At 40.6% G+C, this 26,327-nt stretch overlaps 1 long non-coding RNA gene across 6 annotated transcripts in view; it reads right to left on the bottom strand.

Annotated features, from left to right (window-relative positions):
* LOC138763256 (uncharacterized) overlaps positions 1-26,327 on the bottom strand; it is a 147,596-nt gene that overhangs the window by 98,868 nt on the left and 22,401 nt on the right. For 4 of the 6 annotated variants that reach the window (XR_011357452.1, XR_011357454.1, XR_011357450.1 and 1 more), the window contains exon 2: positions 14,197-14,318. This is a non-coding gene — a long non-coding RNA (uncharacterized lncRNA). Of the gene's footprint in view, positions 1-14,141; positions 14,319-26,327 lie in introns of all 6 variants that reach the window. The other 2 variants (XR_011357451.1, XR_011357449.1) reach the window with 1 other exon arrangement.

Below are 26,327 nucleotides of genomic sequence, written 5' to 3'. Positions count from 1 at the left end.
TCTACTTTTACACACTGGGTCAGTTAATTTCATCTTCTTCTCATTCTACCATTTTAAGGGGTGGAGGTCCTCTCTGTTGTGTTCCATGTACGGTTCCCAAATTTGTTCAAATAATATGACTTTATTTTTTTAATTATGTTATTTTTTCCAATGGAATACATTTATTCATTTCTATGTACCATTGCTGTACTCTCAGGCTCTCTTCTGATTTCCATGTTGACATTATACATTTTTTTGCTACAGCTAAGGCTATCAAAATAAATCTTTATTTGTGCTTCATCCAGTTTGAGGCCTAATTCTTTACTTCTTATATTACTTAGAAGATCTCTGGATTTTTTGGTATGTGGCTTTTTGTAATTTTATTTAATATCTGATTTAGATCTTCCCAAAACTTTTCCACTTTCTTACGTGCCCAAATTGCATGTACTGTTGTTCCCATTTCCTTCTTACAGCGAAAACATCTATCAGATACTGTTGGATCCCATTTATTTAACTTTTGAGGCATGATATATAACCTGTGTAATCAATTATATTGTATCATGCGTAACCTTCTGTTTATTATATTCTTCATAGTTTCATAGCATAACTTTTCCCATGTTTCATTTTTTATCTTTATATTTAAATCTTTTTCCCACTTTTCTTTGGGTTTATAGCTTAGTTCATCATTTTCTATCTCTTGCAGCTTGATGTACATGTTTGTTATAAATCTTTTAATTATCATTGTGTCTGTAATCACATATTCAAAGCTGCTTCCTTCAGGTAATCTCAATCTGTTTCCCAATTATCCTTTAAATAAGCTTTCAATTGATGATATGCAAACATTGTATCATGAATTATTCCATATTTGTACTTCAACTGTTCAAATAATTATAAATTATTTCCCAAAAAACAATTTTCTATTCTTTTAATTCCTTTTCTCTCCCATTCTCTAAAGGAAAGGTTATCTATTGTGAAAGATATTAGCTGATTTTGCGTTAATAATAATTTTGGTAGTTGCTCATTTACTTTTTTTTCATTTCTACGTGAATCTTCTTCCATATGTTGAGTAAATGGTGCAGTACTGGTGAACTTCTATATTGCGCCAGTTTTTCATCCCACTTATAAAGTATATGTTCTGGTACTTTCTCCCCTATTTTATCTAGCTCTCTCTTGGTCCAATCTGTTTTTTCCCTTGTTTGATAAAAATCTGATAGATACCTCAATTGTGCTGCTCTATAATAATTTTTAAAGTTTGGTAGCTGCAAACCACCTTGTTTGAACCATTTTGTTAATTTATCTAGCGCTATCCTCAGTCAAACTGGATTTATTAAGAAAAGACAAACAACGGACAATGTCTGTAAATTCATTAACTTAATCCATGCAGTACAAGAAATAAGATAACAACAGTGGCTGTTGCTTTATACACAGATAAAGCTTTTGACAGGGTAGAATGGAATTATTTATTCAAAGTATTACAGAGGTTCAACCTACCAGAGAAATATATTAATTGGATTAAAGCATTATATAAGGGACCGTTGGTGAAGATGACAGTAAATGGATATATATTGAACCAATTTAAATTAAGTAGGTCAACTAGGCAGGGATGTCCACTATTTCCCTCACTGTTTGCTTTAGCAGTAGTACCATTGGCAGAACTGATAAGAAAATAAAATAAAGGGGATAAAAAATAAAGGAGAAGGAATATAAAATCAGTTTATTTGCAGATGACATCATAGTATACTTAACAGATCCAAAAATATCATTAAAAGAACTACATAAGAAATTGAAGGAATACGGAGAGATATCAGGGTATAAGATTAATGCAAATAAAAGTGAAGTGATGCCAATGAATAATGCAGATTACACAGAGTTTAAAAAAAGAATTACCATTTAAATGGCAAACACATGCAATTCGATATCTAGGTATTAGATTAGATAATAATTTAGGCCACCTATGCAAATTAAATTATCAGCCATTAATGAAGAAATTACAGGATGACTTAGAACATTGGAAAGAATTGCCATTAACACTGATAGGAAGGGTAAATTGCATTAAAATGAATATCTTCCCAAGGATACAATACCTATTTCAATCATTTCCAATTCCCTTAACAGAGAAATTCTTCAATGAGCTAAAGAGAATAATAAGGAAATTCTTATGGAAAGGGGGGAAACATTTTAGAAACTTTTGAGACATTTTTTGTTGAGCTTCTGTACAATGACAGACCCCATTAACTACACTGTCACAACATCTTGTGGATGCTGTGATACATGAAATATTTCAGTAGAACTTAGAAAATTATACCATGAATCAATTGTCAAAATTACAAGAGTAGATGTTATCAAAAAGATGGTAACAATTTATTTACATCATGTAATTTCTTGCAGTAGTAGAGAAAAAAAGGCTTGGATTTTTTTCCCCCCGAAGTAAACCAAATGATCAGGATTGTGGGACCGAGATGCACATATCAATGACTAATGTGAACAACATATAGAAGTAACATTTCAGTAAAGCAAATAAATAGCAAAAATTGCCACATTTTTCCACATTGGTATTCATCTGATAAATGAGACAGAAATAAGAGATTTAGGGGGGAAAAATGACAGGTTTTGAATATCTGCTTCTTATAAATAATTGTGTAAGTCCCCAAAATATCTCAGGAACTGACTTAGTCAATTTCATGTTCTGTAACATATTCTCCACTCAAGTTAGAAGTGGTCATTTATTTTTGAAATGATAAGCTTTCTTGCCAAACATCAATAAGATTAATGTGTAACCCAAGAACGGTGGTCCTGAAAGATTTCTTTGAGCTGGTGCTGCTTTGAAATTGATAAAATGTACTGGATTTGGACTGCTCTTGTCAAAATGAATTGCCTTTTAAAAATGTTGCTGTGACATTCACTTTGGATTGATATTTTGAGTGCTAATTAGTTTCAACCTATTAGGTGCATTTTAAACTTCTGGTTAATTTTATACTGTCAGGGATGAAGAAGTGTTATCTACACATTGATACACAAGCTGTCAACATTTTCTGTATGATTCTGATTTTTTAGCCATGATCTTGCACTGGAGGCAAAGGTTGCAAACTAGGAAGCCTGGTTTGATTAAGAGTTACAGAAAAAATGTCCAGAAGACGGTTTATGGCCCCTCCTATCTATACTGGCTGAAAAACAGCTCACCAGCCCTGCTTATCAGCAACACAAAATGCATGGTTCTTGACCATGTTAGCTCAATTATTTCTTATGTCACAGATATATTGGATATGCATATCCAAAGTATCTCATGATATATGCAATAAAAGATAATTTACAAATTACTTTTCTTCTATTGATATGTATTCAAGGCAACTGCCTTCACTGCTCTTTAAGCCAGTGAGTTGCAGATCTCTACCAGCCTCTGTATTTAAAAAAAGAGTTTTTCCTCATCTCTCCTCTGATCTTTCCACCAATTACTTTAACTCTAGGTGTTTTGGCTCTTAATTGACTTGTCAAGAGAAATAGTTCTTTTCTACTTATTTAAGTTGCATAAATAATTTTATACAACTCAATCAAATTGCTCAGCCTTCTTTGCTCTACAGAAAACAACCCTTGATTATCCATTTTTCCTCATTCTTTGAATATTCCACTGCTGGTAAGATCTTCATAAATCTCTTCTGCACTCTTTCCATTGTACTCTTTCTAGTTCTTAACAATGCTGAAACATTTTGACAGCTTTGATGGCTAGGATCAGGACTTGCCTGCTTTTTAAATTGAAGAGAAGTTTTGTGAATGGGAATTATTTGATCCAGACCACTATTTCACTGAAAGCTTGGGACCTCATAAATAACGTTCAGGTCTATCTGTGCCCCTGTGGTTGGTCAACAGATCAGGGAAATGCATCTTGTCCCATTCAGAAAAGTTTGAGTGAATGAGCTCGATGATAGTACTATATGATAGCATAAAACTGCCAATAGAAGGTCACAGCTGCTTAAAATTTCCTCTCATTTTCCAGGAAATATAGTATAGAGAAGGATTCCACAAGCAGCAGAAAGCCAATATGTTCTGAGGTTTCTCAATCTTGTTTTATGAATCAGTTCACCATAGAACTCAAACATTTTTGAATGGTGTCATTGAATCTATAATATTGATCTGCAGGTCTACCCCCAGCCTTTCTATCAGGAACATGCCTATCTACCATCAATATCACTTTGGTATTGACGTAAATCATATGTTGAAATGGCTACATAGGGTTGACTCTAACTCTTCAATTAAGAGGTGCTTGTACCAGTCACTGAGCTGAGACATTACACCACGATAAGAACTAAGTTTAAATGGTGTCATAGGTTTATTTGGAAGCCATGTACACCACCAGCTACTAGCAGTTGACTGGAATGTGATACTTGTATTCCAACTCTCTGCTTCCTGGCAATCAGCCCATGCTAGTATGTTTCCTGTCATACCATGGGCTCGTATCTTGTTTAGTAACCTCAAGTGCAGCACCTTGTCAAAGTGTTAAAAATACAAAAACACAACAGCCACTGCATCTCCTTTATCTAGGTTACTTGTCAATTTTTCCAAAGAATTCCAATAGGTTTGTAAAGCAAGATTTTCCCTTGAGGAAATGATGCTGGCTTTGTCTTATCTTCTCATGGGCCTTCAAGTACTCTGTAAGCTCATTCTTGGCAAATGATTCCAACATCTACCCAAGTACTGACATCAGGCTAACCAGTCTGCAATTTCCTTTTTACTACTTCCCTCCCCTTTTGAAAGTGGGGTGACTTTTGTAATGTTTCAGTCCTCTGGGACCATGCCAGAATCTATTGATTCCTGAAAAATCATTACCAGTGCCTTCACAATCTCTACCACTACTTCTTTCAGAACCAGAATCCATCTGGTCCAAGAGGCTTATCCACCCTTAAACTATTCAGCTTTCTTAGCACCTTTTTCCTTGAAATAGTAACTGCACTCACTTAGATTCCCCGATACCCTTCAACATCTGATATACTGCTAATGCCTTCTACAGTGAAGACTGATGCAAAAAACTCATATAGTTCCCCTGCCATCTCCTTGTCTCCCACATTATTTCTCCAGCTTAATTTTCTAGTGATCCTGTATCTACTCTCACCTCTCTTTAACTCTGTCAATACTTGAATATGTGTTTGAATCCTCTTTGATATTATTTGCAAGTCTACTTTCATACTTCACCTTTTCCCTCCTTATGAGTTATTTTAATACTTTCTACAAGTTTTGAAAAACTTCCAAATCCTCTATCGTCCCAATATTTTTTGCTTCCTTGTATACCCTTTCTTTTGCTTTAATATTGGCTTTGACTTCCCTCGTCAGCCACAGCTGTGACATTTTACCATTTGAATATTTCATCTGTTTTTGGGAGAAACTCCATCTATTGCTGCTTTGCTGTTTTCCCTACTAGTGCCACCTTCCTATCTACTTTGGCCAGTGCTTCTCTCATGCCACTGTAATTCCCTCTACTCTACTGAAAAACTGATACTTCTGACTTTAGTTTCTTCATGTTAAATATAAAATTGAACTTAATAAGATTGTGATGATTGCTACCTAATGATTGCTTTACTCTAAGCTCTCTAATCACCTCTGGTGGACACAACACCCAATCAGTGCAGCTAATTTTAAAAGAAAATGTCATATCTTCACAGCTCCAGCTAAGGTAAGCTCTGCCTCTCACAGCAACCTTTCTCTCACTTTCTTATCAATAATCTTGACACAATTTGATCACGGATCATTGAATCTTGCAACAATCCAAAATTTCACATTTTTGCTTTTAATATCAAGTCCATTAAAAAAAAATCAAAGCTCTCTCCCTGCTTGAGTGAAACACGTACCACTCAAATGTTTCTTTTTTTTTTTGGTGAAGATTGTTCATAAAACCTCTTGATAACCTTGTCGAACTTGCCCTGGTCTTCTGCCTTGGCAAAAACAAATGTGTTGAAAACCTCTAGTGCTTGAGCTCCCACCATGGTAAGTAGCAGGACAATCTTCTCTACATCAGGTTTGCTATCGAGTCCAATGGCTTACAGGTATAGGATGAATCTCTGTTCGAACAATCTCCACTCATGATCGACATTTTGCAGTCCAATTTACAACATCAGGACTCTTCACTCTTTCCATTTCTCTGCTTCTATTGACTGATTCTCACTCTGCACACTCCTGGCATTTCTTACACTCCTGGTACCATGCATACTCCTGGTACCATGTGATGTTTCTTTTTATTGTAATAAATAAAATTGGGTTATTTTAAAACAACTATAATTTAATAGCTAAAGTACACAAGACCATGTGGAGGCATCCATCTTGAATCCACCCAAGCTGCCACAAACTAGTCTCCAACTCCCTGTAGTTGTCAGATGGATCCTTATCATTCAATCAATACATTTAAAATTTGGGTAAAACACAGAAAAAGTAAAAACACAATGTTGTAAAATTAAACTGGTCAAGCAGTGTACTTTATATAGCAAATATAACCAACATTTTGGTTTTGAGCCCTTCATCAAGGAGAGAAACCATGTTTTTGGAAGAAGGAGGACATGGTATGACTTCCCTCCCTTATCCACCTACTACCTCGACCTATTTTCCTCCCCCTGCCCTTCCCCCCCCCAACTATTTTATTAGGCACCTGCCTACATTTTGCTCATACCTTGAAGCTCAAGCCTGAAATGTTGGTTATATACCTTTATCTTTCCTATGTAAAATATACTGTTTGAACTGCTGAATTTCTCTAACATTGTGTTTTTACTTCAACACAGTGTCTGCAGAATTTTGTGTTTTACTACTTAGAACTCTGGAAAAGTATTCATGGATCACATTCTTGAATGATGCATTAGGCTACACAGGAGACCATTAACATTCAAACAGGGACCAGCTTTCTGTGCAGGACAGACTGGAGTCATGACTGGTTTGTTTCTCCGAAGAATGTCGTGGAACATGTTAATTGCAGTATCTGATACAATAAACCAAAAGCTTTCTTTACATTTTGTTTTGGTGACAGCTTGCAAAATACTGACTTCTTTGAAGTGAACTAATGATCTGTGGGTTTCTTTTCCAGGATTAAAATATTATGTTACTAAACACAGACTACACTCAAGAACAAGAAGGATAACCTTGGAATCTGTTCAGGACCAGAAAGCAAAACTTGCAAATTGGAAATGAAAGCAGAATGGCTCGAAATATTGAACTGGTCAGGCAGTATCTGTGGTGAGAGAAACATTTTTGTTTGAAGATCTTTTATTAGAACTGAGAAAAATTCAGATGATCTTAAATCAGAATAAATTTTCACATTCTGAATATTGTAAACATATCAAGTAATGTTTTATGTACAATTTAACAGGCAACAGGCTAATTGTTATATTTGATACATAATTAATTTAAAAATAGAATATTATTTCATTGTCTCTATAGGAAATTAGGAACATTGATTTAGTATGTCAAATTAATATTCCATGAGACCTGCTGTAAATATTACAGGAAGATATTGAGATGATAAACTCAGCAATGTCGCTTTTACAGTTACATAGTTTATATTATTCACTGTCAAAACTTGGAGATGGTGAACATCTGAGCATGGTACCAATTGTTCCAGTGACACTTTCACAAGGGGAATAGCAAAAAAAAAAAATCAAATATTTCCTTCTCTGGAAACCAAAAAAAATTAACAAATTCTATGTTAATAGAAGGTGCAAATTTCACACTGAACCCAGGCTGCTGGAGCTATGAGGTAATGGTTTTATGAATAGTGCCACCAAAATTTCCCCCAAATGTTTCCATGGCACCTGGAACTGCTTAACTGAAGCGGTTGCATAGTTAAACTATCAATCTGGTGCCTATTTACACAACAAACAGTTGCTTTAGGAATGAAAAGGAGAGTTAGGCATGTTCACTGGGGTCTCCCTTTCCTCTATTGGCAACATTCACTGAGAGTGCTGTATAAGTAAGGATCAGATAATTATTGAGGATGTCTACCACCATTCATCACACAGTATCTTTGACCTTCTACACAGTAGCAGATTAACCATTAGGCTGAGTAGGTTGAAGCTTAGGGGACTGGAGGGTAAGGGGGCCCGAGCCCCTAGGCTTCAGCCTACACAGTAAAGGGTAATCTGGTCTTGATTTACCATTTCACTCTTACTGTGGGTCTGCATGGGTGAAGCCGGAGACTGTGTGGGGTGGGGGGGGGGGCAGAGTCGGTGTCATGCTGTTGCCAGGGTGACACACCCAATGATTTCTGGGAGCAGGCAGCAGCAGCATGAAGATTTACAAATTGTGTCCGATAGTTCAGTTTGGCCAAGGGGAGGGTTTGGACTCAGTGTCGGGAGCTCTGGTGTAGGCTGAGGAGATGATTCAGAGTCGGACCGGGAGTTGCAGTGACTGGAGCTCTTGACGTCCAACTTAAATCCTCCCCTCAGCCCTCAGTCCCAATTCTGAACCTTCCCCTCTCCCCTTGGCACACCTGACTCCAGTATGTGGTAGTTGGCCAATCCCTATAATTTTTAATTCATACATTAAAATAACAATCAAAAAGGTGTTTATACGGGGGGCGTGGCAAGATGGCGTAGGGAGCGGACGTGCATTCCCGGTCTCCCCCAGGCAGTTATATAAATACCCGTTTTAAGAATATTTCTTTTCTGTTAAAAGTCTTTGTTTTGTTTATCAATTGTTTTTAGTTTAAAATGGCAACAAAGATTAAGGAAAATAGAGTTCAAATACAGAATAAAACTACACTCTCCGACTTTGGAAGAAACTCGGCCTACTTGCTCAGATAGAACCACGGAGTCAAGGCTGGAATTTTCTTAAGAACGGAGCTCATTAATTGGACTGTCGGATAAGCTGGCCTTGGACACCCCTCTGAAAGATGTTTAAAATGGCAACAAAGATTAATGAAAATAGAGTTCAAATACAGAACAAAACTACACTCTCCGACTTTGGAAGAAACTCGGCCTATTTGCCCAGACAGAACCACGGAGTCAAGGCTGGAATTTTCTTAAGAACGGAGCTCATTAATTGGACTGTCGGATAAGCTGGCCTTGGACACCCCTCTGAAAGATGGTGATGAATATTGATTTGAAATGTTTTATGAAGATAAATTGCAGTAATTGGCATTGGTTGCCCGTGAGTTTTAAAAATCCAGATAACATTAAAGTTTATTAGTGATTTTTTTTTGGATGGAATATCGGAAGGATGAATTTATTATCTATAAATACAGAACAAAATTACATTCTTTGACTTTGGAAGAAATTTGACCTATTTGCCCAGACAGAGCCGGAGTTGGTGCTGGAATTTTCTCAAGAACAGAACTTATTAAAGTTGATTTTGGACTCCTTTTTGAAAGATGTCGACGAATGTTGATTTGAAATATTTGAAATATTTTCTGAAGATAAACATATATATGGAACTCCTTGACCTGCAATAAGGTTTATCAGTGATTTTTTTTTGGATGGAATATTGGAAGAGTGAATTTATTATCTGTGAGTATGCATACATTGCAAACAGATTTTAATAGTTTTGAAAAGGTTTTTTTTAAACTAAACAAGATCAGTTTAATATTGAGAAAATTGGAAAAAACGGAAACTTTATTATTAAATTTGGAAATTCAGTAGAAAGAAACCATGAACAAGATTGATGATTTATAAAATTAAAGTCGAAGGAGCAATGTCCAAGAAGAGTTAAAAATTTTGAATAAGTTTTTCTTGAAAATAAACAATAATTTCAACTTAATATTGAGAAGATTGACAAAGTGGAAAATTTGGTATTAAATTGGGAAACACAGAAGAAAGAACTTATGAATAACATTGATGCTTTAGAAGATCAAGACCGAAGGAATTATGTTCAAGAAAATTTTAAAAGATTTGAAAAAATACTTTTTTTGAAAGTAAGTTACAAATTCAACTTGAGACTGAGAAGAATGGAAGATTCGGTGTTGAACTGGGATGTTCAGAGGTGTTTTAATTCAGTGGATGAAATTCAGGAAGACTTGAAAAAAAAATTTAAAAAACAAAACTTTTATTGATTGTAAACAATATTTAACTCAGTGTTGGGAGGGTGGAAAGGGTGCAAAATTTAATATCAAGTTTGGATTTTCAAAAAAAAGAGTTTATGAATAAGATTGGTTAAATTGATGGACCGGGGTTTTATGGATATAAGAAATGATGATTTTTCGGTTTTTACGTGTATTTTGTCTGCCTGGGGGTGGGGGGGAGTGGTACTTCTGCTCCCGAAAGTCATATGCCACTTGTGGTTTATACCACACCCATTTGGCTTTTTGGGAATTAACCACCACAAGGTGGTTTCCTAAGGGGTTAGGGGAGGTGGGGGGGGGGGTGAAAATTTGAAAATTATTTAGTATCTATTATGTAATATTATACTAAGTCAATTTGAAATGAATGTATGGAGATACTATAAATAAATTTCGAAAAAAAAAAAGGTGTTTATACACTGGGGACATAGGTGAAATAATGAACGGAGTGTATTTTCCTTACATTTAAAATGTAAAAGATGCGTGATTTTATTAAATGCAGTTGTTTCAATTGATGAAATTATTGGTGATTCATTCCATTTGATTGGAATATGATCACTTAAATGCAGAGCCTGGCATGTGTGCAGGGAATGGCTGTATGCTTAGCTCTCTTCCCTTCCCTCTCCATCCTGATGTTCTGTCATCCCACTTGGGGCGATAGTGCTGGTGAATATGGGAATGGAGCTGGGAGGTGAAAAATGCTAATGAGGTGGATGGTCTCCAAGCTTGCTAAAGGGTAGGGAGAAAGAGGGAGAAAGAGAGAGAAAGAAATTTGAAAGGAGCAGGGGAAAGGAAGTTGAGGCAGTACCAATCTGCACTGTGAACCTCATCTTGTTTGCACAAGCACCATTTTCAGCACCATCAAGTGAAAGACGGGAGCAATCAGAAAGTCCCTCCCCACACCCTGACCAAACTAGAGGACAAACACACAAACATATTATCACAGTGCAGACCTTCTTCTACCGCTTCTTGGTCAATAGTAGCAAAGGTTGCCTGGCTCTGGCTGTCAATTTAAGTGTGTGTGTGTGTGTGTGTGTGTGTGTGTGTGTGTGTGTGTGTGTGTGTGTGTGTGTGTGTGTGTGTGTGTGTGTGTGTGTGTGTGTGTGTGTGTGTGTGTGTGTGTGTGCGCGCGCGCGCGCGCGTGCGTGTGGAGGGGGGGTTTGGTTGGTTGCAAAATGCGTGTACGCGTGGACATGCGCACAGCTATGGTCATGGTGCCTTTTTTATGTGCTCTCATTCCCCCTAATGTTAAAATCTGTTTCATCCCTGCAGGGAGGGCCTTACTAAAGCTGAGCCTAGGGCCCAGATGATACTTAATCTGCCACTGCTTCTACCATCAAGAAGGAGCTACAGGAGCAACAAAATCAGGATTAAATACTAAATGGATCATGCAGGGAGAAAGTCCTGTAAACCAAGAGAAATACACCAAAGTGGTGTTCAAGCAGACCTGAACGGGTGAAGACTAAATGGACCATGTAGAGTGAAAGCTTCACAGACCTGAAAGGAATACACAAGCGTGGTGTTTAAATGAAGCTGAAAAGATAAAAGCCAAGCAGACCATGTAGGTTGAAGGCCTGTGGAGCTGAAAGGAATATGCCTCGCTAGTGTGCAGATGGACCTGTAAGGTGAATTCCCGGCAGATTGTGCAGGGTGAATGTCTTGCGGTCCTGAAAGGAAGATGCCAGGGTGGTGTGCAAAGCGACCTGAAAGAAAAGATGCAGCATTTAGCCCCAGAGAATGTGAAAAGGATGAAGACTAAACAGACTGTGCAGGAGAAAGGCCTGATGATCTGAAAGGAATATGCCAAAGTGATGCTTGGGCAGACCAGAAACGGTGAGTGCCCAGTGATGATGAATTGAAGGTCTGTAGACCTGAAAGGTAAGTGCTGAGCGGACCTTGTAGGCTGAGGGTACCACAGATCTGAAAGGGAGAGACATGGTGGTGCCCAAGTGAACATGAAATGAAGAGCAGGAAACAAGGGACCAGAGTTAATTGTAGGACACGAATGGTAGACGTAGTTAAAAAGACATTTGAACTGGAAGATAGATGGGACTAGCTCAGAAAGGCAAATTGGTTGGCAAGGAGAAGTTGGGCCAAGGCGCCTGTTTTGATGCTGCGCAATTCTCCGACAATCCCAACAAGTCATCTGCAAAACTCTTCCTTTCCAGGCAAGGTGGCCTATATTTTTCAAATCTTTCCTCAAAATTAGATGAAATAGTTAAGCACCATAAATCATTTAGGCCAGACAGATTTTTTGCAGGATGCACTGATACATGATTGGAAATCCTCAGAGTAGATATGGTGCCAATATTGGGAATGTCTGGTGGGCTGGCATGCTTAAACCTCTGCAGATGATAGAAAAGTGTGAGCAACAATATTCAAACATCTTAGGTAATGCAATTAGTGGCGGAGTTAGCACAACGCGATTACAGCACCAACGGGTTGGGTTAGTGGGCTAATTGGTCACATGGATGTATTTGGGTTCTGGAGGCACATGGCCTATTGCTGTGCTGTACCTTTAAATTTTAAAAGTTAAATTGAAAGTGCAAATACAAGAAGGCACATGAACAATGAAGTTATTCAAAGATTGGTCTTTGGTTGGTTCTCAATTCTAACTCTATTCTTTCTCAAAAATCTTGATTTTTTTAAAATTCAGCTTTCTGATTTCATCTGTGCTGAAATGTGACATACGATAAAACCATCTTAAAGATTTCCCATAAAATGACTGATGAAATACTGTCCTGATTGTCATAGAGCTCATTATTTATCTCTCAATTAAGATCAATTTTTTCCCTCTAATAGAGAATTATTAGATGTCCATTGAGACAATCTTATTAGTTCTTCCCAGTGGAAAGAATCTGATGTCCTTCACAGCATGACCCAATAAGGTAACAGAAGATGTCAAATCCCTTTAAATGAATTGATCCATTCATTCCGTGTTCTAAAATAAATCGAATAAAATAAGATGAATGTGACCTGGTAAGGAGAAAAATGGATATTGTCTCTCACACAGATCATAGGAATTAAAACTTTAAACAATTTAATTTCACTGGTTCTATCTGTCAAATGATTATAACCTGCTCATAAAAAGGTTGATCTGTTCAGTTCGAGGTCTATTACTATTTTAAGATCCTGTTACCAACTGTGAGATATGTAGTAATGCTGTAAAATATTTAGGTCCATAACATTAGATTTATAATTATAATTAGCTCCGTATAAACATTAACTGGCTTTTTCTGGATTAATGAGTTCAGTGATGATGCCAGCAAGGGGAAAGCTCCGGCACCCTTAACTCTTGACATTTCTGTACTGGTGCACTGCAATCCCATTGATATATTGTCACTCGACCGAGGCCGGCATGGTTGGCGTAACAGTTAAGCAATACCTTTATAGTGCCAGCGATCAGGACCAGGGTATGAATCCCACGCTGCCTGCAAGTACATTCTTCCCATATCTCCACAGGCTTTCCCTAGGGGGTTCTGATTTCCTCTCACCATTTGAAATGCATCTGGGTTGGAGGTTAATTGGGTGTAAATTGGGTGGCACAGACTCGTGGGCCAAAATGGCCTATTACCATGCTATATGTCTAAATTTAAATTTAAATCTACAAATTTATTTGTGCCATCCCATTTCATTATAGTCCTAAATGTTGGATCCAACTCTCCAGTCCAGTTCCCATGCATCTCATCTCACCATGGTCCTCAAAATAATTGTTCTCTGTGACTTTGTGATACTTTATCCTGAGGGTACAGTTCAAATGATGAATTAAAGGAAATTAGGATTGGTAAAAATAAACTAAGATATAAAAGAGTCTGAAAACTGATGATGAAGATTGCAGATGCTTAGGTTATGTTCTGTAGTTTAGGAATAGAATCTGATGAGTGCAGCAAATATGCCCCCACTATGTAATGCTGGAAGAAAAGAGAAAACACAGAATTACACTTGACACCAATTTTTTTTAAAAGGTTTGCTTCCTGAAAAGAAAAATGGGATTATGATAGACAACTTAAAGATGAACACAAAGATAATTTCAGATTTGCTATATAATGGAGAAAAATGGAGGAACATTACATTAATTTTTATCAAATTTAGCATGTTTAATTGCATAATGATGCTGACACATGGCATTAGTTCAACTGACCTAAAAACATTTTGCTGCTAATTTTCATTTGTACTCATAATCTGATGCTTCTTACGTCAATTGGCCAGCTTTTATGGATTCCAGTTGCCCGATACTGTTTTTCCGTGGTCGCAATGTCCTGGTGAAAAGTTTCACCACGTTCGTCACTGACTGCACCAGGATCAGCAGGAAAAAAGTCTAAGTGCGAATGCAGAAAATTAATTTTCAATGACATGCACTTTATGGTTTTGTCTGCTTGAAGTAGACTTTAAATATTACAGGAAATCACAAAAATAGGTTCTATCTAAACAACAGTACATGATATGAAAATTTTAATGCACTTGTTCTTCATCCAAATGGTGATCAACATGGAAAACTCATTATATGAGGGAAGGGAGTGGGGGAGATTAGGAGGGAATTTCATGGTCCATATTTCACTTGATGTCATGAGATCCAGTGGTCTGGAGTCAATAATGAGGAATCCTATCAATAACTGTAGATTGTTATACCAGGGTTTGAATCCCACGCCAGTCCGGGCAGAAGCGAGGGGGAGGCGGTGGCCCCGGCCTCGGCAGAGCAAAGCAGGCGGAGGCCCCAGTCTGGGCAGAAGCAAGGGGGAGGCGGCGGCCCCGGCCTCGGTCGAGTGAGGCAGGCGGAGGCCCCAGTCCGGACAGAAGCGAGGGGGAGGCGGCGGCCATGGCCTCGGTCGAGTGAGGCAGGCGGAGACCCCGGTCCGGGAAGAAGCGAGGGGGAGGCGGCGGCCCCGGCCTCAGTCGAGTGAGGCAGGCGGAGGCCCTGGTCCGGGCAGAAGCGAGGGGGAGGCGGCGGCCCCGGCCTCAGTCGAGTGAGGCAGGCGGAGGCCCCAGTCCGGGCAGAGGCGAGGGGGAGACGGAGGCCCCGGCCTCGGTCGAGTGAGGCAGGTGGAGGCCCCAGTCTGGGCAGAAGCAAGGGGTGAGGCGGCGGCCCCAGACTCAGTTGAGTAAGGCAGGCGGAGGCCCCGGTCCGGGCAGAAGCGAGGGGGAGGCAGCGGCCCCGGCCTCGGTCGAGTGAGGCAGGCGGAGGCCCCGGTCCGGGCAGAAGTGAGGGGGAGGCGGTGGCCACGGACTCGGCAGAGCGAAGCAGGCGGAGGCCCCGGTCCGGGCAGAAAGAAGGAGGAGGCGGCCCCGGTCCGGGCACAGGGAAAGCCGTGGCGGCCCCGGCCCCGGTCCAGGCAGTATGGTCCGACCTAGGAGGGGAGGCAGGCCCCTCCAGCCCGGGTAAGAAACCTGCATAGGAGGAAGGCTACTCCGATCTAAAACCTACGACCCAAGGACCTCGCTGCCACATCCCAGCTTGCTTGGCCACGGCACATGAACCATGGGTGTCAAGGGTGGGGCCAGAATTGCGCACACTGCACTCCACCTAAAAGCTCCTTTGCGCAGGCCCGAGGACAGGTCCACGTCCTCCCCCTCAAAAGATGCTCACAAACTCAAGCTAGCATGCTGGAACATCAGAACCATGCTAGACAAGGCTGACAGCCACCAACCTGAACGTCAGTCTGCCCTCATCGCACATGAACTCCTCAGACTTGACATCGACATAGCCGCTCTCAGTGAAGTCCGCCTTGCAGATGTAGGCAGCCTCCAAGAACGCGGCGCGGGCTACACACTCTACTGGTCTGGCAAGCCTATGGATGAACGACGCCTATCTGGTGTAGGCTTTATGGTCAAGAACTCCATTGCCTCCAAACTCGAAAACCTCCCGACAGGCCACTCAGACTGGATCATGTCCATGCTCCTCCCCCTTCAAAACAAGCGTCACATCACCCACATCAGTGTCTATGCTCCAACCCTCCAGGTGGAACAAGCAGAAAAGGACAAGTTCTACACTGATCTGCGCAACCTCATTCAACGCACCCCTACAGCCGACAAGGTTGTCATCCTTGGCGACTTCAACGCTCGCGTCGGCAAAGACTCAGAAACCTGGCCAGGAATCCTGGGCAAGCATGGTGTCGGCAAGTGCAACGACAACGGGCGCCTCCTGTTGGAGCTCTGCGCAGAACAGCGGCTTGTCATTACAAACACCCTTTTTCAACAGAGGGACAGCCTTAAGACTACCTGGATGCATCCCCGATCCAAACATTGGCACCTCCTGGACTACGTCCTGGCGCAAGAAAGAGACAAACGAGATGTGCTCCACACCAGGGTCATGCCCAGCGTGGAATGCCACACTGATCACCGGTTGGTTCGCTGCAAGCTCAACCTTCACTTCAAGCCAAAGTCCAGGAACAGTAAAGCCCCCAGAAAGAGGTTCAATGTTGGAAACCTGCAGTCAGACGAAGTGAGAGGAAACTTCCAGTCAAACCTCAAAGCAAAGCTCGAGGATGCAATCTGCCTCTCGGACTCGTCCCTGAAACCCTCTGAGATCAGCTGAAGACTATCATACTGCAATCCACTGAAGAGGTACTGGGCTTCTCCTCCAGGAAAAACAAGGACTGGTTCGATGAAAACAACCAGGAAATCCAGGAGCTGCTGGCAAAAAAGCGAGCTGCCCACCAGGCTCACCTTACAAAGGCGTCCTGGCCAGAGAAGAAAAAAAGCCTTCCGTCGCGCATGCAGCCATCTTCAGCGCAAACTCCGGGAGATCCAAAATGAGTGGTGGACTAGCCTCACCAAACGAACCCAGCTCAGCGCGGACATTGGCGACTTCAGGGGTTTTTTCAAGGCTCTAAAGGCTGTGTACAGCCCCTCACCCCAAGTCCAAAGCCCGCTGCGCAGCTCAGACGGCAAAGTCCTCCTCAGCGACAAGATCTCCATCCTCCTCAACCAATGGTCAGAACACTTCCAATCTCTTTTCAGTGCCAACCGCTCAGTCCAAGATTCCGCCCTGCTCCAGCTCCCTCAACAGTCCCTAAAGCTAGAGCTGGATGAGGACCTCACCCAGGAAGAGACATATAAGGCAATTGAACAACTGAAAAGTGGCAAAGCAGCAGGTATGGATGGAATCCCCCCAGAAGTCTGGAAGGCTGGCGGCAAAACTCTGCATGCCAAACTGCATGAGTTTTTCATGCTCTGCCGGGACCAAGGAAAGCTGCCTCAGGACCTTTGTGATGCCATCATCATCACCCTGTACAAAAACAAAGGCGAGAAATCAGACTGCTCAAACTACAGGGGAATCACGCTGCTCTCCATTGCAGGAAAAATCTTCGCTAGGATTCTCCTAAATAGAATAATATCTAGTGTCACCGAGAATGTTCTCCCAGAATCACAGTGCGGCTTTCGCACAAACAGAGGAACTACTGACATGGTCTTTGCCCTCAGACAGCTCCAAGAAAAGTGCAAAGAACAAAACAAAGGACTCTACATCACCTTTGTTGACCTCACCAAAGCCTTCAACACCATGAGCAGGAAAGGGCTTTGGCAAATACTAGAGCGCCTCAGATGCCCCCCAAAGTTCCTCAACATGGTTATCCAACTGCACAAAAACAAACAAGGTCGGGTCAGATACAGCAATGAGCTCTCTGAACCCTTCTCCATAAACAATGGCGTAAAGCAAGGCTGCGTTCTTGCACCAACCCTCTTTTCAATCTTCTTCAACATGATATAAATAACATAATAACATAACAATTTACAGCACGGAAACAGACCATTAGGCCCTTCTAGTCCACACCGAACCAAACACCCCTCTCTAGTCCCACCTCCCTGCACAATGCCCATAATCCTCCATCTTCTTCTCATCCATATACCTGTCCAACCTTTTCTTAAATAATATAATTGACTCCGCCGCCACTATTTCTCCCGGAAGCTCATTCCACATGTCTACCAGTCTCTGAGTAAAGAAGTTCCCCCTCATGTTACCTCTAAACCTCTGCCCCTTAATTCTTAACTCATGTCCTCTTGTTTTAATCTTTCCTCCTCTTAACGGAAATAGTCTATCCACATCCACTCTGTCTATCCCTTTCATAATCTTAAATACTTCTATCAAATCCCCTCTCAACCTTCTACACTCCAAAGAATAAAGACCTAATCTGTCCAATCTCTCCTTATACTCTAGATGCTTAAACCCAGGTAACATTCTGGTAAATCTTCTCTGCACTCTCTCCACTCTGTTTATATCCTTCCTATAATTAGGCGACCAGAACTGCACACAGAACTCCAAATTAGGCCGCACCAACGTCTTATACAGTCTCAACATCACCTCCCAACTCCTATATTCCATGCAATGATTGTAAAGGCCAGCATACTAAAAGCCTTCTTCAACATCCTATTCACGTGAGTTTCTACCTTCAGGGAACGATGTACCGTTACTCCTAAATCTTTCTGCTCTTCTGTATTCATCAATGCTCTCCCATTTACCACGTATGTCCTGTTCTGATTCTTCTTACCAAAATGAAGCACCTCACACTTATCAGCATTAAATTCCATCTGCCATTTTTCAGCCCATTTTTCTAAGCAGCCCAAATCCCTCTGCTATCCTTGAAAACCTTCTTCATTATCCACTATTCCACCTATCTTAGTATCGTCTGCATATTTACTAATCCAATTTACCACCCCATCATCTAGATCATTAATGTATATAACGAACAACAGTGGGCCCAATACAGATCCTTGAGGTACACCACTGGTCACCGGCCTCCAACCTGACAGACAATTATCCACTATCACTCTCTGGCCTCTCCCTTTCAGCCAATGTTCAATCCATTTGACTATCTCAAAATTAATACCTAAAGACTGCACCTTCTTAACTAACCTTCCATGTGGTACCTTATCGAAGGCCTTACTGAAGTCCATATAGACAACATCCACTGCGCTACCCTCATCCACATTCCTAGTCACCTCTTCAAAAAATTCAATCAGATTGGTCAAACATGACCTTCCTCCCACAAATTCATGTTGAGTGCTCCTGATCAGACCCTGTCTATCCAGATGTTTATAAGTACTATCTCTAAGAATTTTATCCATTAATTTACCTACCACAGACGTCAAACTTACAGGCCGATAGTTGCCAAGCTTCCTCCTTGAACCCTTTTTAAATAACAGAACCACATGCGCAATGCGCCAATCCTCCGGCACTATCCTCATATCTAATGACATTTGGAAAATTACCGCCAGAGCCTCTGCTATTTCCTCCTTCACTTCTCTCAATGTCCTGGGGAAGATCCCGTCTGGTCCCGGAGACTTATCCACCTTTATATTCTTCAAAAGCCCTAAAACTACACCTTTTGTAATCTCTATATTCCCCATATTTACCCAATTTGCTTTTTTTATCTCACATCTCCCAATATCCTTCTCCTTAGTAAATACAGAAGAAAAGAAACTGTTCAATATCTCCCCCATTTCTCTAGGCTCCACACACAGTTTTCCGCTCTGATTCTCTAAGGGACCAATTTTGTCTCTAGCTTTCCTTTTACCATTAACATATTTGTAGAACTCTTTTGGATTAGTTTTCACCCTGCTTGCCATAGTTTCCTCGTACCTTCTTTTAGCTTTCCTAATTCCTCTCTTAAGATTCCTCTAACATTCAATGTATCTTTCAAACATCCCCTTAACCCCATGCTTCTTATATCTAATGTATGCCTCCCTTTTTCTTCGAACCAAGTTTCCAATATTCCTTGAAAACCACGGCTCTCTCAAACCTTTTGCCCCTCCTTTTAACCTAACAGGAACATAAAGCTTTTGCACTCTCAAAATCTGATCTTTAAAAGATTTCCATCTCTACTACATCCTGCCCATAAAACACATTGTCCCAATCCACACCCTGCAAGTCCTTTCGCATCTCCTCAAATCTAGCTTTTCCCCAATCAAAAACCTCAACCCTTGGCCCTGACTTCTCTCTTTCCATAATGACATTGAAGCTGATGGCATTATGATCTCTGGACCCGAAGTGCTCACCAACACTAACCTCCGTCACTTGACCCATCCCATTTGCCAAACCAAGCCATGAAAGACCTCAACAATGAAGACGTTGTTTACATCCGGTACCGCACGGATGGCAGTCTCTTCAATCTGAGGCGCCTGCAAGCTCACACCAAGACACAAGAGCAACTTGTCCGTGAACTACTCTTTGCAGATGATGCCGCTTTAGTTGCCCATTCAGAGCCAGCTCTTCAGCGCTTGACGTCCTGTTTTGCGGAAACTGCCAAAATGTTTGGCCTGGAAGTCAGCCTGAAGAAAACTGAGGTCCTCCATCAGTCAGCTCCCCACCATGACTACCAGCCCCCCCACATCTCCACCGGGCACACAAAACTCAAAACGGTCAACCAGTTTACCTATCTCGGCTGCACCATTTCATCGGATGCAAGGATCGACAACGAGATAGACAACAGACTCGCCAAGGCAAATAGCGCCTTTGGAAGACTACACAAAAGAGTCTGGAAAAACAACCAACTGAAAAACCTCACAAAGATTAGCGTATACAGAGCCGTTGTCATACCCACACTCCTGTTCGTCTCCAAATCATGGGTCCTCTACCGGCATCACCTACGGCTCCTAGAACACTTCCACCAGCGTTGTCTCCGCTCCATCCTCAACATTCATTGGAGTGACTTCATCCCTAACATCGAAGTACTCGAGATGGCAGAGGCCGACTGCATGGAATCCACGCTGCTGAAGATCCAACTGCGCTGAGTAGGTCACGTCTCCAGAATGGAGGACCATCGCCTTCCCAAGATCGTGTTATATGGCGAGCTCTCCACTGGCCACCATGACAGAGGTGCACCAAAGAAGAGGTACAAGGACTGCCTAAAGAAAGCTCTTATTGCCTGCCACATTGACCACCGCCAGTGGGCTGATCTCTCCTCAAACCGTGCATCTTGGCGCCTCACAGTTCGGCGGGCAGCAATCTCCTTTGAAGAAGACCGCAGAGCCCACCTCACTGACAAAAGATAAAGGAGGAAAAACCCAACACCCAACCCCAACCAACCAATTTTCCCCTGCAACCGCTGCAACCGTGCCTGCCTGTCCCGCATCGGACTTGTCAGCCACAAACAAGCCTGCCGCTGACGTGGACATTTATCCCTCCATAAATCTTCGTCCGCGAAGCCAAGCCAAAGAAGAAGAACTAAGTAAGGCATGGTTATTGCATGCTGGTGAAACAGGACACTCTCGAGTACAGTGAAGAGATCATTTGGGATGTAAACTGAAAAGAATGCTGCTGCGAGAATGATGACATCATAGGTCAGTGGTGCTCAGCCTTTTTCTTTCCACTCACATACATTTATAAGTATTCCCTATGTTTTAGGTGCTGTGAGATTAGTAAGGGATTGCTTCAGGAGGGATGTGGGTGGAAATAAAATGATTGAAAACCACTGTTTTAATCATACTTAAATGACTCGTTATATGCATGGTTTCATGACGTCAATGGAAATGAGTCAAATACATTTTTTATCAAAGCAAAATGTTTCAATAACAATTGGATCTAGAGCAGTGATTCTCAAGCTTCCCTTCCCACTCACATCCCACCTGAAGCAATCCCTTACTAATCTCAGAGCACTGATGGCATAGGGATTACTTTAGGTGGGATGTGAGTAGAAAGAAAAAGGTTGAGAACCACTGCTTTAGAACATAGAACATTACAACACAGTTAAAGCACTTTAGCCCTTGATGTCGTGCTGACCTAATTCTTACCAAAACAATACTAAACCCTTCCAACTTTATAATCCTCTATTTTTATTTCATCCATATGCCTGTCTAAGAGTCTCTTGAATGCCCTTAATGTTTCAGCCTCCACCACCAACCGTGGCAATGCATTCCAGACACCCACAACTCTCTATGTTAAAAAAAAACTTACCCCTAATGTCTCCCCTAAACTTTTCTCCCTTCACTTTACTCAGATGTCCTCTGGGAAAAAATGATGCTGGCTGTGTATCTTATCTATTCCTCTTAGAACGTTATATATGTCTATTAAGTCACCTCTCATCTTTCTTTGCTCCAAAGAGAAAAGTCCTAGCTCCGCTAGCATTGTCTCATCAGGCTTATTTTCCAATCCAGGCAACATCCTGGTAAATCCCCTCTCCACTCTCACCATAGCTTCCATATCCTTACAATAATGAGGTGACAAGAAGTGAACACAATGCTCCAAGTGTGGTCTCATCGGAGATTGGTAGAGTTGCAACATGACCTCTTGACTCTTGAACTCAATCCCCCTACTAATGAAGCCCAACATCTCAATGGCCTTCTTAACTATCCTATCAATTTACATGGCAGCCTTGAGAGAGAATGGATTTGAACCCCAAGCTCCCTCTGTTCTTCCATACTGTTAAATAGTTGACCATTAATGCTGTACTCAGTTGCTGCTTGATAAGTCTGTGAGGCACTTCCCACAGATGAGACACTTGTATCCGGAATGAAGAAGGTATTGGCGAGATGCCTTGGCTGGTAACCATTCTTTAGGAGCCAGTTATGCTGCTGTCATTCCAGAATCACATATGGGTGGAATTGTGAAATGAATAGGAAAATGCCTCCCCTGGAGGATATCAGATTATTTTTATAGCAATTCATTGCTTTCAAAGTAATCATTGCTGATTGCTGACATTTCACTTTAATTAACTGAATTTAAATCACCCCCACATTCACAATGGGATTTGGACTCATGTTTCTGAAATATTAATCCAGGTATGACTCATCCAGAGGGTTCTTTGGAAATCTGTATTCAGAAAGCCACAAAGCCTGGGGTGCTGTGTTTATCCTGAACTGGGATAGTTTTTTTTAGAATATCAGGCCTTGTTGGGTCACTGCTAGAAAAAAAGCCCTGTGGTTGAAGATCAGCTATAAATATAGAATGGTGAAGAAAAGGTGAAGGGCTGAATGGTCTACTGCTCTTCTACATCCTTAAGGGTCATTGCCATTATCAAAATATTATCATATCCATTAAGTATTCTTCGAGGCAGATCCTTGTTCTGATTTTCAATTGACACATTGCTAGAACGATCGGCTGCCTAATCTCTAGAATTCCCAAAGCTTTGCACTTTCTCTCAAAAATAACCTTAAAAACCATCTTTTTTGATTATGATTTTGGTTGCAGGACAGCAAACTGCAAGCAATAATTCAATCCCTCAAGCTTTATGATGTTATTTGAACTGCTCAATAGGAGTCCTGTCAATCCACAGTGATGTTGAAGTCAGCCTAGAATTTTTTTCATAGCAGGGGCAGCATGGTTGGTGTAGTTGTTAGCCCGATGCCTTTACAGCACCAGAGATTGGGTCCAGGGTTTGAATCCTGTGCCATCTGTAAGGACGTTTGTACATTCTTCCCATGTCTGAGTGGGTTTTCCTTGGGGGCTCTGGTTTCCTCGTGGTCCAAAATGGCCCATTACCGTGCTGTATACCTAAACTAAGAGAAAGGCAGTTGTAGGACTACTAGAATGTATAGAGAAACATTCCTGAGCCACCAAAGAGTTCAGCCATGCACCTTTGCATCATTATTAGAGTCAAACTTCAGTACTTTTCAAATGATTGAGTGAGTGAATGAAAGAATCCAGGTGTCAACATTTTTCTGCCTATTTATTGCAAAATTGGAATTGGAGCAGAATATGCACCTGACAGATTTTTTTAGAATGAGACTGAAATGTTTGCCTCATGATAAATTAGATGCATTCTAATGCTATTTTGTGAAAACTGAGCACAATTCATTCCTTATTTTCATGCCATTCCTACACAAAGTTGTTTGATAGTGTTTGAGTTCACTTCTGCTTTCAAGTTATACTTTGACAAAAGCATATGAAAATCAAATTTTGTTCAGAAACTGTATTCCACTTAAAAAGACAATGCACCCAGTTTCTGAATGCCATTGCAATCTCTTTATGTTCATAGACAGCTGCTTCCCTGCAAGTTCTGCTTTGCAAGGCATCAAGGCTATTCTTACATCAAGACTCCAGAGACATGGGCAATTAAAACTTCTGTTTCCATTATAGTTTCATAGATTTACTGATTAATAGTACTGAATATAAATGGCTGTCTGAATGGTTAATGAGTTTAAATTAATAACTTCATTTGCTGGATTCCTGACTATAACACCAATGAATTTAAAAAAACTGCATATAGAATTCAACATAACATAATCCTGAGGAAAATGAATACAATATAATGAATAAATATATTGTAAAATGCTGTTGTTTTTCATTTAATTTCACTTAGAATTGTCTGTGCTTGCTTATAAATTATTAATATAATGCATTTAATTGGACAATCAACGTTAATTTATTTTGAAGTACCTTAAAACATAGTAAGTAATACACAGGTAAGTGGATTTACTTGAGTTGGGTTTGGAAAAATGTAGTTCAATAAAATCAAGTTATGTAAAAAAAAGACCAGTGGCAAATTAAAAGAGTCATGTGATTGATAAAGTATTTCCATGCTTGACATTTCCATCACTTTACCCCCTATCTCAGCTTTGCAGGCAATAAAACCTTTCGGGAAGGACAATTTGTTTCACTGCAAAACAGCTGCAAATAATACAGATAAAAGCTCTGTTTTTTTTTTGTGTTTCAATTACACGTTACAATTCTTAACTAAAGTTATGTTAAAGTACAGTCTGCTTTTTGGATGTCTGTTTAATCCAGGAGGGCTGCCTGCAGCAGCAGCTTCTCCCACTGGCAATGGATGTTTACCATCTTACCAACCTTGAATGTGCTAGTTAAGGGCACAGTACACAAAAGATGGTGAAAAGACATATGATAACACAGGCATTTATGTTTTATTAAGGAACACCAAGTGTAATGTACATGAATAATGGAAAAAGGCCCTTGTCAAGAAGCTATTATTCAATATGGAGTTCCAACTGTGCTAATTACTTTATTTTTTATTGTGTAATAAATTAAATGTAATTTTAAACTAGACAAAACAAAGCATCTTAATCTGCACTTCATACAATGGCAACATACCCAGAAGATTTGCAAAGCTCATATATATTACTGCTAAATAGTTGCAGAAAGCATCAATTTGAAGGGAAATTTTTTTATTTTAATTTAAAGATTTTGAAGCATTCCACTCTCAATATTTTAAACTGGATTATGATCTGAGAAGCAAATAAAGCTGATGTTTTTGCATGCCAACTTGATAGTTTGTCCACCACACATGTCATTCAACATTCCCGAATGTTGTTGCTGTCCCTGTTTAGATGGGAAACATGTTTCAGGATTTTTATCCAATTTTACACAGGAAGGATTTGGGTAAAGAGTTTGTTTGAATCTTATGGTTTAATACACCATGCTTTCACTATTTTTAAAAGGTCAAGTGTAAAATTAATTGAAATGCAAAGAAGATGTAGCATAGTTTCTAAAAAGGCTAATGAGCAGTTCCTAACCTGACAATTTATGATCTGAGGACTTTTGGTTAGCAGAAGTTCTCAACCCATAACTTCAATACTTCAAACTCTCAACTTCAGTACAGAGGACTATAGAAAAACATGATGAATTCACAAAGATTGGTCACATTAAGGGCAGTCTCCATTAAATAACCACGTTGGTATTTCATACTAACTCATTCCATTTAAATCTTCATGTCCTATCCCTAACATCTTTGACTCCCCCTTGTGATTCCAGTCCTCTTTCTTGTACGCCTTCCATTCAATTACTGATACTTTCCTCTGATTCTAAATTTCTTAATCTTCAATGTCAGAATTTCTGCACTTCCAGAAACTCCCTCATCATTCACTCTGAACCCAGGGTCACTTCCTCCCAGAGTAAAACCCAGAAGTCTGCAGACACCATGATTGAAGTAAAAGCACAATGGTGTAGAAACTCTGCAAGGCAAACGGTATTCTTTATATAGCAAAGATAAAGATACATAGCCAATGTTTCAGGATTGAGCCCTTCATCAAGGTATGAACAAAATGTCGGCAGACTTCTGAATAAAATGGTGGGAGGGAAGGGCAGGGGGAGGACCAGAATTCCACAGGCAGGAGGTAATAGGTGAATAAGGAAGGGAGAACACAAGAATGAAGAGGGGGAAGGAAAGATGGCTCTATGAATGGACAGGGATGATGGCCAACTATTTCAATTCCATGCCCCACTCCTGCCTTGACATGTCTGTCCATGGCTTCATGTACTGTCAAACCAAGACCACCCATAAATTGGAGGAGAAGCACCTAATGTTTTGTCTTGTCTCTCTCTGGCATCAACATTGAGTTCTCTGGTTTCTGCTAGCCTACTCTCCATTCTCCATCTCTTCCCCATCCCACAGTCTTCTTTCTTTCAGCTATCCACCCCTTCCCTCTCCATTCACAGGGCCTT

This window comes from Narcine bancroftii, chromosome 5 (genome assembly GCF_036971445.1).
Source record: "Narcine bancroftii isolate sNarBan1 chromosome 5, sNarBan1.hap1, whole genome shotgun sequence".
NCBI classification, from domain to species: domain Eukaryota; kingdom Metazoa; phylum Chordata; class Chondrichthyes; order Torpediniformes; family Narcinidae; genus Narcine; species Narcine bancroftii.
Note: the sequence above shows the minus strand (reverse complement) of the source record. Positions and strands in the feature narration are given on the sequence as shown.